Consider the following 14,240-nt stretch of genomic DNA (forward strand, 5'->3'; position numbering starts at 1 on the left):
GGTAGAGACCTCAGAGATCAATTCTTTTTAAACTTTGACCTCAATCATGACCCCTTAATATTTATTGTTTTGGGCTCAAATCAAATTATAAAATTCAGTTTATAAAATTTCAAGTGTTTAGACTCAAAATTAACGGAGGAATTTGGTAGAGTTCTCAAAGGTCAAATCGTTGAACTTTGATTCCTTAACAGCCAAATTTCTGTCAGAAAACCGATTAAAAAATATTCCCAGATCTCAATACTCCTTATGTCAAATCTCGAGTATGTAGGCCGAAAATTGACAGAGTTATTTGGTAGGGAAGTGTACACACAGAGATATTTTCGCTTCATAGATATATAGATATATAGCTTATTATTGGCTCACAAGGTGCTTTCACACAGGTCATCAACAATCTCTCCATGAAACCGGCCTGTGGTTTTCTCTGCAAGCTGAGTGACAACAAGTCTCCTCAGATTTTCCAGTACTCTCCACCTCTTTCGATAGTATTTGCAAATAAATTTGCATTATCACAACACCTGCTTACCATCGATTTTTCGTTGGTAGCGGCTATCGACCTTCACTGGAATTTGAGTTGCAATAAGCCTCCCCAAGGGTTCAGCTCTTTGTACTTATCCAGTGGTGATCTGGTCAGTGCTTTCTCCTCGGTCTTTCCTTCCTCGTTGACTACTTGGCCTCACTCTTTTTTGGATGGGAGAGGGGGGACAGTGATGTGGTAATGAGGGGATAGAGGGGGGGGGGGTTAGAGAACTTATAGGTATGCAGCTTCAATGTTCTTGGTTCCATGTAGCGCTTCATGTTTTGTCTCTGCAGCAGTTTGTCTGGTCTGTGCTTGTGGTTCGTGTATGTTAGTCTCCACATTCAAGGATTTCCTTAATATTTCAGTTGTTTTCATTATTGTTGTTCGTTGTATTTTTCCAGTCATTCCTTTGATTCCAATTTCTCCCATTCTTTTTTTTTTTTCAAAGTTTTTCGGGATTATCCGTAGTGCTCCTACTATTATAGGTATTATTTTGATTTTCTTCATTTCCCGTATCCCTTTCAGCTCTCTGGCTATCTCTGTGTATTTGCTCCGTTTCTCGTTTTCTTTGATATTCATCCTATCGTCGGCTGGAACCGCAAAGCCGATGATTTGACAGGATTTTTCTTTCTTGTTAATTATTACGATATCCGGTCTTCTTGCTTGGATGGGTGTATCAGTTTGTATGTCCATGTCCCATAGGCTTCTATGATTCTCGTTTTCAAGTACTATTGCCGGCTTACGTTTATGCCACTTGTCTGTGCAGTTGCAGTTGTTTGCATAATTCCCAGTGTACTGCCTTTTCCACTTGGTCGTGTCTGTTCTTGTATTCCTTTGGGGCCAATTCACTTTTTTTATAAAAATTTTCATTATTATTATTATTGAACACGAAGAAAGTCAAGATAACACACACAATCTTATGAGCACTAGGAACAATCCCGAAACAGTTTTTTTAAAAAAAAGAATGAGAGAAATTGGAATCGGGGTGAGCGGGGAGGCAGAGAAGATGCAGTGAATAACAACAATATTAAGGAAACCATAGAACCTGAAAACGAACCCATATAAACCACAAACAACAACCAGTAACTTGGACAAAATAGAAGAAAAAAAAGAATATGACCAAAAAGAACCAAGAAAACCGAAATCACAAAATGTTAAGTTAACTACGCCCTTACCTTCCCCGAACAATAGTGTAGTATCGGCAGCGACTAGCACAACACCAAATAGTCGAGGAGGGGCAAGGAGGATGGAAAGATCGAAGAGAGAAAGCACTAATCAAACCTCCATTGGATGAGTGCAAACGGAACTCAGACCTTCGGGGTTTATTGCCATCCAAATTCCAGTGAAGAACAATGGTCAATGTCATGACATGCGAATACCCACTGTAAGCGTACCTGCACGTGCAATTTCTGTGGCAAAAGTTGTGCAATCTCCAACCAGAGCTCTTCTGAGTTGGCGTTGTTAAATACCAGTGGCAAGTGGAGGTACAGGACGACTGAAAACAATGCCAAGATAAGCGGAGAGCACGTACAGCGCTTAGAATTCCCAAATGGTAACCCATCTGGTACTAGCCAGGCTCAACGTTGCTTAATTTCGGTGATCTGACGAGAACCGGTGTGTCAATGTGATTATGTCGTACATACATACATACATACATACATACATACATAATTATAATGTTTAAATAAAGTCCCAGTAACCCTCCACAAGCGCTAAACTGAAAGTGAATTTTGCAGCAGCTGTCATGAAGATTAATTTACCTCCATTTTATAAGCATGCACTTTTTCATATTCCAGTAATTATCGGAACAACTAGAAAGAAATGTCAAAAACTACTTGGCAAATATACCCGGTGAACCAAGCACAGGAGAGGTACAAACAATTGCACTTAAAGAGAACAATTAAAGTCGTAAAAAATATCTCTCGTTTGGAATGTATGAGATATTAGGTACATGTCTGCCATCCAGTCAGATGTCCGATCTCTAGCTAGAACAAAATGATATTTTTTTAAGTGATCACGTTTCTTCCAAACTCATCAAAATAGTTGAATAACAAGAATACTGCATATTGCAATTAATTGTGATTCTTATAAAACATCTTGAATTAAAAGTCATGTTTAACTTCCGATGGGTAGCTGTTCTGTATAGGTCCTGGACTTTATCATTTTGCAGGCAAAGAGCAAAAGATCCTTCTCGTGTTAACACGAAAAGATTATGTGCTGGAATGTTGAAAGATTCAATAGAGCAATTCTGGTTTCTGATTGGTTGCTATGATAGCAGAATGTGGCTTAATTTGATTCGTCGGTTGTCATCGGCAGCGTCTATAAGTAAAATCGCCCAACTTTCAGTGAGCATACCCTTATTATATATAACAAAATTGCAACAAAACATTACAAAAAAGTATGCGATAAGAACACAGAGATTGTCAGACAAACACAGACGTTAAGCGAAGAAATAAAACAATATGCGATTGACCTTTAAAACAGGATATAGACAATCACATACCAGAGTAGGGTGATGGCTAAAGAAATTTAAAAGGTCACGTGATTACATGTCAGCATAAAAGAAAGAAAAAATTAAAGATATTTCTTTATTCATCGACCCAGACATAAAGGTTAAAAATCAAATCCTCCTCAGTAGTTTCGTTTTAGCTTGAGCCCAGACAAACGAAAATAAATTCAAAACGCAAAATATATGAAGTTTTCATAATGACAACTACCAGTGATTATTTCATCATATAGTACTGTTCATTCTATATGTTTGTATGATTTTCCCCATCTGTGTCGATAGTTGTTTTTGATTTGAAAAAAGAAAATTGGACGCTATCTGCTATTTAAAAAATAACTGCCTCATATTACTTTAAAAAAAATAAAAAAATGACTGCTATTTTTATTAAAGAAAATGGACGCCAGGTTATATTTTCAAAAATAGTGGACGCTATTTTTTTTTTCAAAACTGATTGCTACTTTTTTTTTTAATTTTCCAAACTGATTGCTAAATTTTAATATCAAAAAAAGCTATTTGTTTTATTTTCTAAACTGAGTGCTACTTTTTAATTTTGAAAACTGACTGCTATTTTTGTAATTTTCAATTTCAAAACTGATTGCTATTTTTTTTAATTTTCAAAACTGACTCACCGTTTTCACCATCCTGTGAACCTTAAAAATCACATGCATCACAAAATCCTTACTCCATAATGTCTTCACATTTGTTTTGATGCTGCAGTGTAACCTTCTATTTGTAGTAAAATCCGTGTTGCTGATAAGATATGATTTCAATAAAATCGGATATACTCCAAGTATATTCCTCGGTGCGTGCATTTGCCATTTATCTGATGTCCAAATTTCATCTTAAGCACTTAAGATGAAAGTGTTCCAGAACCCTGATGTGTTTGGTAGGTTGTCCAAGTTTTGCGGCATAAAAGAAGCACTATGACAACACAGAATATACAAACATCTATGTTGGTGTTAATGTTTTCCACAATCATTCCATGTCCTCCTTTCAAGTTTCCCGAATGCGACAGAAGCCTTCTGAATGCGGTCATAGATTTCAGCATCCAAGGAACCAACTCTGGATAAAATACTCCCAAGGTAAACAAAGGTATCCACCACATCAAGCCTAGTACTATTAACCGAGATGTTTTGCTCAATGTACTCCTCTCGAGAAAGATGTGTGAACCTCACCTTTCAGCTTAGTTTTCTTCAAGCTGATTTCGAGCCCGAATACGTTACAAGTCTGTGAAAATTTGCCCCTAATCACCTGCGCCAGTGTGAGCTCTTATGAGTCCTCGTCATCTGCATGAAGAAGTTCCCTCATCGGATAATTTTTTTTACATATGCATAACCACTTATCAAGGCCCAGGGACCACTCGAGGATCAGGATTAAAGAGTGTACAGTAGTCAGTTGGACAATATAGTAATCGTTAGTAATGGAAATTCGGTAAATTTGTTAACAAGTGGAACGGCTCATCAAGAACTTGTTTACGTTGGACTTGAAGACAATCAGATTGTAGTCAGTTAGAAAGCAGGAAAACGGAAGACAATTCCACAGGCGTGCAGTTCTAAGAAAGAAACTTTGTTCATGGAATCTACGTATAGGTTTAGGCACAGATAAAGAGTGGGGGAATTATTGATAGTGTTTTAATCTAGAGGAGTGTTTTTAGTGAAAGTTTGGCGAGGGAATACCATAGATTGAAGCTCAGTCGAACACTTTCCATGAAAATAACGATAAAGCAGAGACAAACTCGCAACATCTCTTCTGTGATATAGAGGTTGCAGGGAAGAGAAAATGGCATCTCCTAAGAGGCTACGAAGTCTATTTTGAACTCTATCAAGGCAGGACAAGTCTTTTCTGGCAGCTCTTGCCCAGATGTGGCAACAGTATTCCATCCTTGGACGTACCTGGCTCTTATATAGATAGAGAATTGCATCAGCAGTGAGATATCTACTGGATCGATAGAAGGAGCCGACCATCTTTCCAGCGGCCTTGGCAACAGATTTGATGTACATGTTTCATTTAAGATCAGGAGTAAAGGTCAAGCCCAAACTTGAGGCCTCCTCAAGACGAGAGCCATTCATTTCAATTGATGCCAGATGGGAATCAGAACGCTAATGATGTAAAGAGAGAAGCTTAGTTTTAGATGCATTAAAAGTAACCAGCCACTCCTTTCCCCATTGTACCACGTGCTCAAGATCAGAGGAGAGAGAATCGGAGAGAACTTGGTCGTTTACTGTCTTAGATGTGCTACCATAGATGGTAGTGTCATCAGCATAAATGTCTACGAATGATGTAAGAATGTGATTTGGAAGATCATTAATGTAGATCAGGAAAAGAACATGGAACACCTTCTAAGGTTAAAAACCTTTCCAGATGTCCTGAAGAGTAATAGGACACCTACGTCACAACTTGAGAATGCGTACCCCAAAAGAACCGTAAAATATGAAGGAAAAAAAGTAGGGGCAGAAATATCTCCTTGTTTAACGCCATTATCAACAAATATTTCTTCTTTGAGCTGACAATTGAATGCAATTCGAGCTTTCGATGCTAATTCACTTACTGATACGCGCTATTTTTTAAATCGTATTTCTAAGTTTATTTAAAGTTTTATGATATGTTTTTTTTAATCCAATTGTAAGGTTAAAGTATAGAATAGGTACAAAACGCCCTCCCCTCCCCATGTTAAGAACGGCTTTTTAAATAATAATGGTATTATTTCAACACGGATCAATAAGTGCATGAGTACCGAGCTTTCATATTCCAATGCAATTTCCTAACCATGTTCACAAATGTCGGCGGACAACGAAGCTTACAAAGTACCTTCCACGATGCATTTCTATTGACGGTGTCAAACGTTTTTATCAGGTCAACAAGACGTGATATAAGGGTACTTATTGCCCAATACATTTCTAGTGTGCCTGGCGAGCGGAAAATATAAAAAAGCCTCTTTCCGTGCTAGTGATGAGATCTGATTGAAATATATATATGATATACCCAAATTTGTTGGGGCTTTTTTTTTTTATTACTTTGCGTAAATGATTATTTCAAAACTAATTTAACCTCGTATCAATTATATATATATATATATATATATATATATATATATATATATATATATATATATATATTACGCAATGAAACAAAGTAACTCTCTTAACGCTTAGGTAAGCGTAACAATTAAAATACAACGGAATCGCTTATAAAAAATAAATAAAATATGATAGATCTCTCTCTCTCTCTCTCTCTCTCTCTCTCTCTCTATATATATATATATATATATATATATATATATATATTACATAGAAAAAATGCGAGCATGAAAAGTAATATGGTTAAGATTAAACATAGAAAATAAAAGGACTAGTTGATAAAACTGGAAAAGAAAAGACAAGATATTCTAGCAAAAAATATAATAAATTTTGTAACTTAAAATATTGCAGCATTAAGAATTGATTATATAATATTAAATTGAATTTCTTTAAAAATTTTCCGATGCTGCAATATTTTAAGCTATAAATGAAACCTTATCGTTAGCTTACATTACGCCATTTTGAAAATAGAAATAAAGTCACTAAATTTGTATGACTTTATTTCTTAGTTCAAAATGGCGTAATAAACCCTAACAATAAGGTAATTGCAACTTCTCTTCCAATTTTTGGATTTTGTAATCTTGCCTAAATACATTTTCTTTTCTTTTGGTGGATTGGTAGTTGCTATTTCTTCTGATGAGTTAAGGGCAAAATAAGTGCATTGATTGATATACTAATTAAATGAATGATATTGCGCTGCGAAATAGTTCAGTTACTGTCAAGAATTGTAAGTGTCAACTGAATTAAAGGAATAAATTGTAAGATGGTCAACATCATGAAATTTTGAATACAGACTTTTGTCATATATATATATATATATATATATATATATATAGTCATCCACATACAGTACTGTTTCGCTGTATCACAGCTCATCAGTGCGGCTAGACAGGCAACTACCTCAAACCAGGATCGAAACACGACCGCTCGTACGACAGTCAAGGCATTGAACCATTACGCTAAACGGCAGCTGCTGTGCGGGTAGTGAATTAACGATGTTTTGAGATCGTCCTAATACCTAAACTCGATTTTTTTACACAAAGTGCATCGCTTAATACGCTACTGGTATATCGTATATCACTTCCCAATATGCTCAACTCAAGAAAAGGAGCATTGTAGATACAGGATGATCCAAAAGTAACTCCCTATTCTAAAATAACTATAATCTATTCAAATGCTGTTATATGCTTCTCCATTTTTGTGTGTATGTTATTTAATGTGTGGTAATTAAATCTATACTTTTGTTTTCTTTTCAGATCTGTTATATGAATTTGGTTTTTAATCATGAAGGGAGAATACGCGAAGTTATTAGTTCTATCCCGGTTTACATTTAATAACCTGACTATTTATAATGGCCACTTAATCACATGTTTTTCATGGAGATTTCATGGACATTTAATCACGTTTTTTCATCATACCAAGACAATTAATCACATTCAAAGAAAAAAACAAAATTTATTTATGTAATAATGTTATTTATGTGATTATATATTTCTAACGTTAAATATTTAGCACCTTTCATAATTTTGGAGTTATTTTTACGAGAGATTAAAATCTATAGGGTAAAACTGTCCCTCAATAATGCAAGAATTAAAGGAGAGGCTATCTGTTCGCTGAAAGTAAATATCAGCCACTTTTTTAAAACTTTTAAACAAATGAACAGTAGACATAATATTTATTTTAATTTATTTATCATTTAAAAATGTAAACAAACTTCTGCAAATAGTTTGTTGTATAAACAACAACTATAAAGATGAGGACAATAGTTCGCAAAAATGGAGAATCATCATAAAGGATGTGGTGAAAAATAATACTCTTGAAGCACTTCCGGAAATCCACAAGTGATTAAATGTTTCGATGTGATTAAGTGCCGACGTGATGGAAAACGTGATTAAATATCTAGTGATTAATAGTCCGTATGTATGTGTGCATGTATTTATTATTATTATTATTATTATTATTATTATTATTATTATTATTATTATTATTATTATTATTAATATTATAATTATTATTATTGTTATTATTTTTTACTGTTTAAAAAAATTAAATGAATAAATATAAAATATTATTTGTTTACGTTCAAATGAAAATATGGGTGATTTTCTAAGAAACAAGAACTTCAAGGTGAAGACATAAGTTAGCTGTATTAACGTTTTAAAAAAAAACATCAACAACAAATCTACGTAAATATGTAAGCGATAAAAAATAAACAGTAAAAGTGTCTTCGTAGCGTAATGGATTAGACGCCGGACTGTAATATATAAGGTCCGGGGTTTGATTCCTAGAAACATTCAAGCTACGCTGAAGAGGAGAAGGGCTTCGAAACATGCATGTCCATAGAATGCTGTTTTCCAAAAATAATAAATAAATAAATAAAACATTATTTGTTTACGTTCAAATTAAATTATGGGTGATTTTCTAAGAAACAAGATCTTCAAGGTGAAGATATAAGTTAACCGTATTATCGTTTAAAATAATCAACAACGATTCTACGTATATATATATATATATATATATATATATATATATATATATATATATATATATATATACATATATATATATAAGTTAGAAAACGTAGGTAGTGGGATTTTCTAAGTTGGGGTATATAGGGAAACGGTTCATCAAGAACTTGTTTACATTGGACTTGAAGACAATCAGATTGTAGTCAGCTGGAAAGCAGGCCAACGGAAGAGAGTTCCACAGGCGTGCACTTCTAAAAAAGAAACTCTGCTCATGGAATCTACATTTAGGTTTAGGCACAGATAAAGAGTGTGGGAAACTATTGGTAGTGGTTCTGACTAGAGTGTTTTTCGTGAAAGTTTGGCGAGGGGTGGCATAGACTGAAGCTCAGACGAGCACCATCCATGGAAATGACGGTGGGGTTTACAAATGCTCAGTTGTGTAGGAAGTGACACAAGACCAGTTTACTGTGGAAGAAACTAGCGCCTTTCGGTGTTGGATTTATCTTGAAAATATTGAGTTGGCATCGTTTCATTTCTCATTGCAACGTTTTCAAATCTTTCAAATATTTTCTGCGTTTGAATCTCATGTGCTTGTCTTTGTAGACTGAATTGGGGCAGTCATGAAGAAGTGTGAAGAATTCTTCTAATAGTTCAACGACTTGTTTCGTATTCCTTTGTTATTCTTACATGGACTTCGCATCTCTCTCTCTCTCTCTCTCTCTCTCTCTCTCTCTCTCTCTCTCTCTCTCTCAGTCTCTCTCTCTTTCTCTCTCTTTCTCCTCCTCTCTCTTTCTCCCCGCCCTCTCTTCTCTCTCTCTCTCTCTCTCTCTCTCTCTCTCTCTCTCTCTCTCTCTCTCTCTCTCTCTCGTGTTTAACAAGAACTTTTATACGTAATCGAAGTATTCTACTTTGAAATCTATCCAAAAAATATTCACGTTCTTTATACGTAATCGAAGTATTCTACTTTGAAATCTATCCAAAAAATATTCACGTTTTTTAAGTGATACATAGCATTCCAAAAAATAAAAACGGGGGGGGGGGTACCATTTCTAATGATTTGGAAATTTTATAAAGAAGACGTGAAAGATGATTGGGGAAGAGAGATGTGCGAAAACAGGGAAGGAGAAAAAAGAGAAAATGAACGATAGAAATTGTAAACCTTTTCAATTTTTGCTTTTTATTATTGCCACGGGCAATGCCGGATAGCTATGTAAGTAATTTATATATATATATATATATACATATATATATATATATATATATATATATATATATATATATATATATATATATGTGTGTGTGTGTGTGTGTGTGTGTGTGTGTGTGTGTGTGTGTGCGCGCGCGCATTTCCCTATCAAATAACTGTCAATTTTCGGTCTACAAAGACGAAATTTGACATACGGGGTATTGAGATTTGGGAAAATCTTTTCAATTGGGTTTCGGCCAGAAATTTGGCCGTTAAGAGGTCAAAGTTCAACGATTTGACCTTTGAGAACTCTACCAAACTCATCCGCCCATTTCGGGTCTAAGCACTTGAAATTTTAGATATATATTACTTGAACATGAATCTAACTTTATAATTTGATTTCAGCCCAAAACAATAAATGATAAGGAGTCATAATTGGGATCAAAGTTTTTAAAAAAATTACCTCTGCGGTCTCTACCAAATTACTCAGCAAATGTTTGGTCTAAACATTTGAAATTTTACATAAAGTGTATTCAGACATAAAGTGTATTTTGAGCTTTTTAATCGTTTTTTTTTCTGAAAATTTGGCTTCCAAGATGTCAAAGTTCAAAAGATTTGACCTTTGCAGTCTCTAGCAAACTATTAAGCCAATTTTGGGTTTACACATTTGAAATTTTACATAAAGGGTATTCAGACAAGCAGCAAGCTTTTTAATCAGGTTTTGGGCGAAAATTTGGCTGCCCAGAGGTCAAAGTTTACAAAGTTTACCTTTGCAGACTCTACCAAACTCCTCCGCCAATTTTTGGTCCAAACACTTAAAATTTTAGATATAGGTTATCTGGACATGAGTCAAACTTTTAATCATATATATATATATATATATATATATATATATATATATATATATATATATATATATATATATGCACATAAAGTTATGAACAGTACGTAAGGCCTGAGCAAAGCTGGGCTGAACTGCCAGTAAAGCATAAAAATTAAAATGCAAATAAGCCAACATCTCTTTGTTTTAATATTAAAACTAGAATCGAAAGTTTAAAATAGTAAAAAAAAAATTTATTTTATTTTTAATTTTATTTTTTTTTATTTTGACTAGCAGGTCACCGATGTTGCCCAGTCATAAAATACGTTTAATATGACGTTTCAATTTATGCAGATTTTGTATTTATTATCGCAGAGACAATTTTCTATTGATTATTATATTGTACGCAATATAGTTGTGGTTGCAAAAGTTTTAAAAGTACGACTTGGACGCTATCAGCTGGAAAAGAAAACAAAGCATTTAGTTTTATAGCGCAATTCATATGACCCAAGAACTCATAGATATCAAGACTTAAAAAAATTAACGTAGTTAAGCGTATAAATATATATTGGCGCATACGTGGAGGATAAAAATTAAGTCGACGTACGTCTTCCAAGGTTCTAAATGTTAATGTTGACCCCTTAGCAACTATGTTTTTGTCTAAAAACAAAAAAAAACAAATCAGATTTGTTCCACGGGTCCATATATCAAGTTCGAAGTCTGTTGACCAAAAATTGACAATTGTTTGATAGAGATCGTTCCACACACACACACACACACACACACACACACACACACACACATACACACACAAGATCACGTTTATAATACTTTGATACGCTCCCCGGCGATGACCGATCCTAAAATACGCTTAAATATATTTTAATTTATGCAGATTTCGTATTTATTATTATATTGCACACAATAATTTAGCTGATATTTCGAAAGTTAAAAAAATGTATATAATTTGAGTGCCATCAGCTAGAATCGAAACCAAAACATTTGGCTTTTCAGCGTTATTCGTTACCATCTGAGTTAAAGCCAAATGCTTATCAAAATTTTACAAATTAACCTACTTCAACGGATAAATGTATTCTTGCGCTTAAGTAAAGGATACGCATTAGTTGGACAAACGCCTGCCAAGTCTGTAGATCAAAATTTGACAGAGTAGTTCGGCACACACACACACACACACATACACACACACACACATACACACACACACACACAAAACCAAATTCCTATCCTTACATCATCAATGCTCTGATCCCCATCTGGCATCAATTGAAATGGATGGCTCTCGTCTAGGAGAAGTCCCATGTTTTGACAAGCTTCTGGGCTTGACCTTCACTCCTGATCTGAAATGGAACACGTACATCAAGTCTGTTGCCAAGGTTGCTGGAAAGATGTTGGGATCCTTCTACCGCTCCAGAAGATATCTCACTACTGATGCAATTCTCTATCTATATAAAAGCCAAGTACGTCCAAGGATGGAATACTGCTGCCATATCTGGGCAGTCGCTGCTAAAAACAGCCTTTCCTGCCTTGACAGAGTACAAAATAGACTTCGTGGCTTAGTGGGGGATGCCCTTTTCTCTTCCTTGCAATCTATCTCCCACAAAGAGACGTTGCGAGCCTATCTTTGTTTTATCGTTATTTCCATGGCAGGTGCTTGTCTTAACTCCAATCTCTGGACCCCCCCCTCGCCATCTTTTACAAACAACACCCGTCTAGCTGAATCCATTGTCAAAAACTTTCCCCACTCTTTATCTATGCCTAAATCAAAACGTAGATTCCATGAACAAAGCTTCTTTCTTAGAACTGCACACCTGTGGAACTCTGTACGTCTGCCTGCTTCCCTCCTGACTACAACTTGGATGTCTTCAAGTCCAACGTAAACAAATTCCTGATGAACTGCCCCCTTAAGTAGATACTTTAAATATCCACACTAACGTACTGTACTTACAATAACCCTTATCCCTGAGTGGCTTCCGGGCCTTGATAAGTGGTGACCACCTTGTAAAAAAAACACACACACACACACACACAAACACAAACACACACACTAGTAAGGTAATTTGTATATATAAATTTACTAATCGCGCTATAAGGAAAATAAAATTATATATGCAGCAATAGGATATCTCTATAGTTAGCGATTGCTAAAACTCTCCCGCAACTAGTAATAGATTCGATGTGAATTGTTTGGGTTTTCTGGATTTTATTTGTCGCATCATTATGCATTTTTCTGTTTAAGCTTTCTGTTTCTGATTTTAAAAGTATAAAGAATATAACTTGGGTTCCATCAGCGAGAAGCGACGCCAAAAGATTTAGCGCTCTAATGTTATTTGTTACCATCAGAGCTATCGACAGATGGATATGAAAACCTTTAAAATTAACCAACTTTACCGTATAAATGTATATTTACATATATGTAGATAAGTACTTCAAGTCGGCTTACGCATGCCAAGTCCCACTTCTTTCAATTTCGATCCCTTTAGTAGCCATTTATAGTGTAGTCGACCTTTTAGCAGCTATTTATAATATAGTCGACTTACACCAAAAACTGCAACGCGAAATTAGTCTTTGGCTTCAAACGTATTTATACGTATTTTATTCTTCATATATATATATTGAATATAATTATCCACTGACACGTGTTTCGTCGTCTATGGTTCCTCAGAGTGGCTGGATCTAGCGAGATTCGAAATTGGGACCCCATAGGTAAGAAGCGTAACCCCCTACCATCTCGCACGACTAAATGTATCGCATTTATTTTATTTTTTATGTAGATGTTATTTGTTTTTGATTTGCGACACTTTTTGAATGAATTCAATTATATATACGAAAGTGCATTTACACCCAAATGCGAGTTGGGAACAATTTTCCCTTTAACCAATTTTGGTACGGCATATATATATATATATATATATATATATATATATATATATATATATATATATATATATATATATATATACATATATATATACATATATACACATATATATACACATATATATACATATATATACAAATATATATGCATATATATACATATATATACATATATATACACATATATATACATATATACACATATATATACATATATATACATATATATACACATATGCATATATATATATATATATATAGTGTGTGTGTGTGTGTGTGTGTGTGTGTGTGTGTGTGTGTGTGTGTGTGTGTGTTAAAACGTTTCCCAATTCACTCTGCAAACAAAACAATCACGTAGATGCAAACGCTGAAAATATTTGAAAGATTTTAAAGCGTTGCAGAGAAAAACAAAACGATGTGAGCTCTTCTAATATAATGAGTAAGCTATTCACTGTTCTGGCTACCAACCACAAAAGGATGAGTTAGTCCCTGGGAAGATATCACTGGTCACATGACAACAGAACAGATACTACATCACTCCCTTCGGCAATGAAGGCTGTAATAACTGGAAGGAATTACCCCACCTTCTCAAACGCTGGGATTTACAAACGTTCGGTCAGGTAGGGTGTCACACAAGGCTAGTTTAATATGGAAGAATCTAGTGCTTTTCGGCAAAACTATATCTTAACTGTGATGATATCAGCTGCATGGGCTTCGTAGGCTAAAAACCAAATCGAATTTGTTCCAAAACTCCGAATTCTCTATAAA

At 34.7% G+C, this 14,240-nt stretch overlaps 1 protein-coding gene across 1 annotated transcript in view; it reads right to left on the bottom strand.

Moving 5' to 3' along the window:
- LOC145260483 (organic cation transporter protein-like) overlaps positions 1-14,240 on the bottom strand; it is a 291,891-nt gene that overhangs the window by 228,904 nt on the left and 48,747 nt on the right. The gene's annotated exons all lie outside the window — the stretch shown is intronic.

The sequence above is a fragment of the Euprymna scolopes genome, chromosome 36 (assembly GCF_053919585.1).
Source record: "Euprymna scolopes isolate OS-2025 chromosome 36, ASM5391958v1, whole genome shotgun sequence".
Classification (NCBI taxonomy): Eukaryota; Metazoa; Mollusca; class Cephalopoda; order Sepiida; family Sepiolidae; genus Euprymna; species Euprymna scolopes.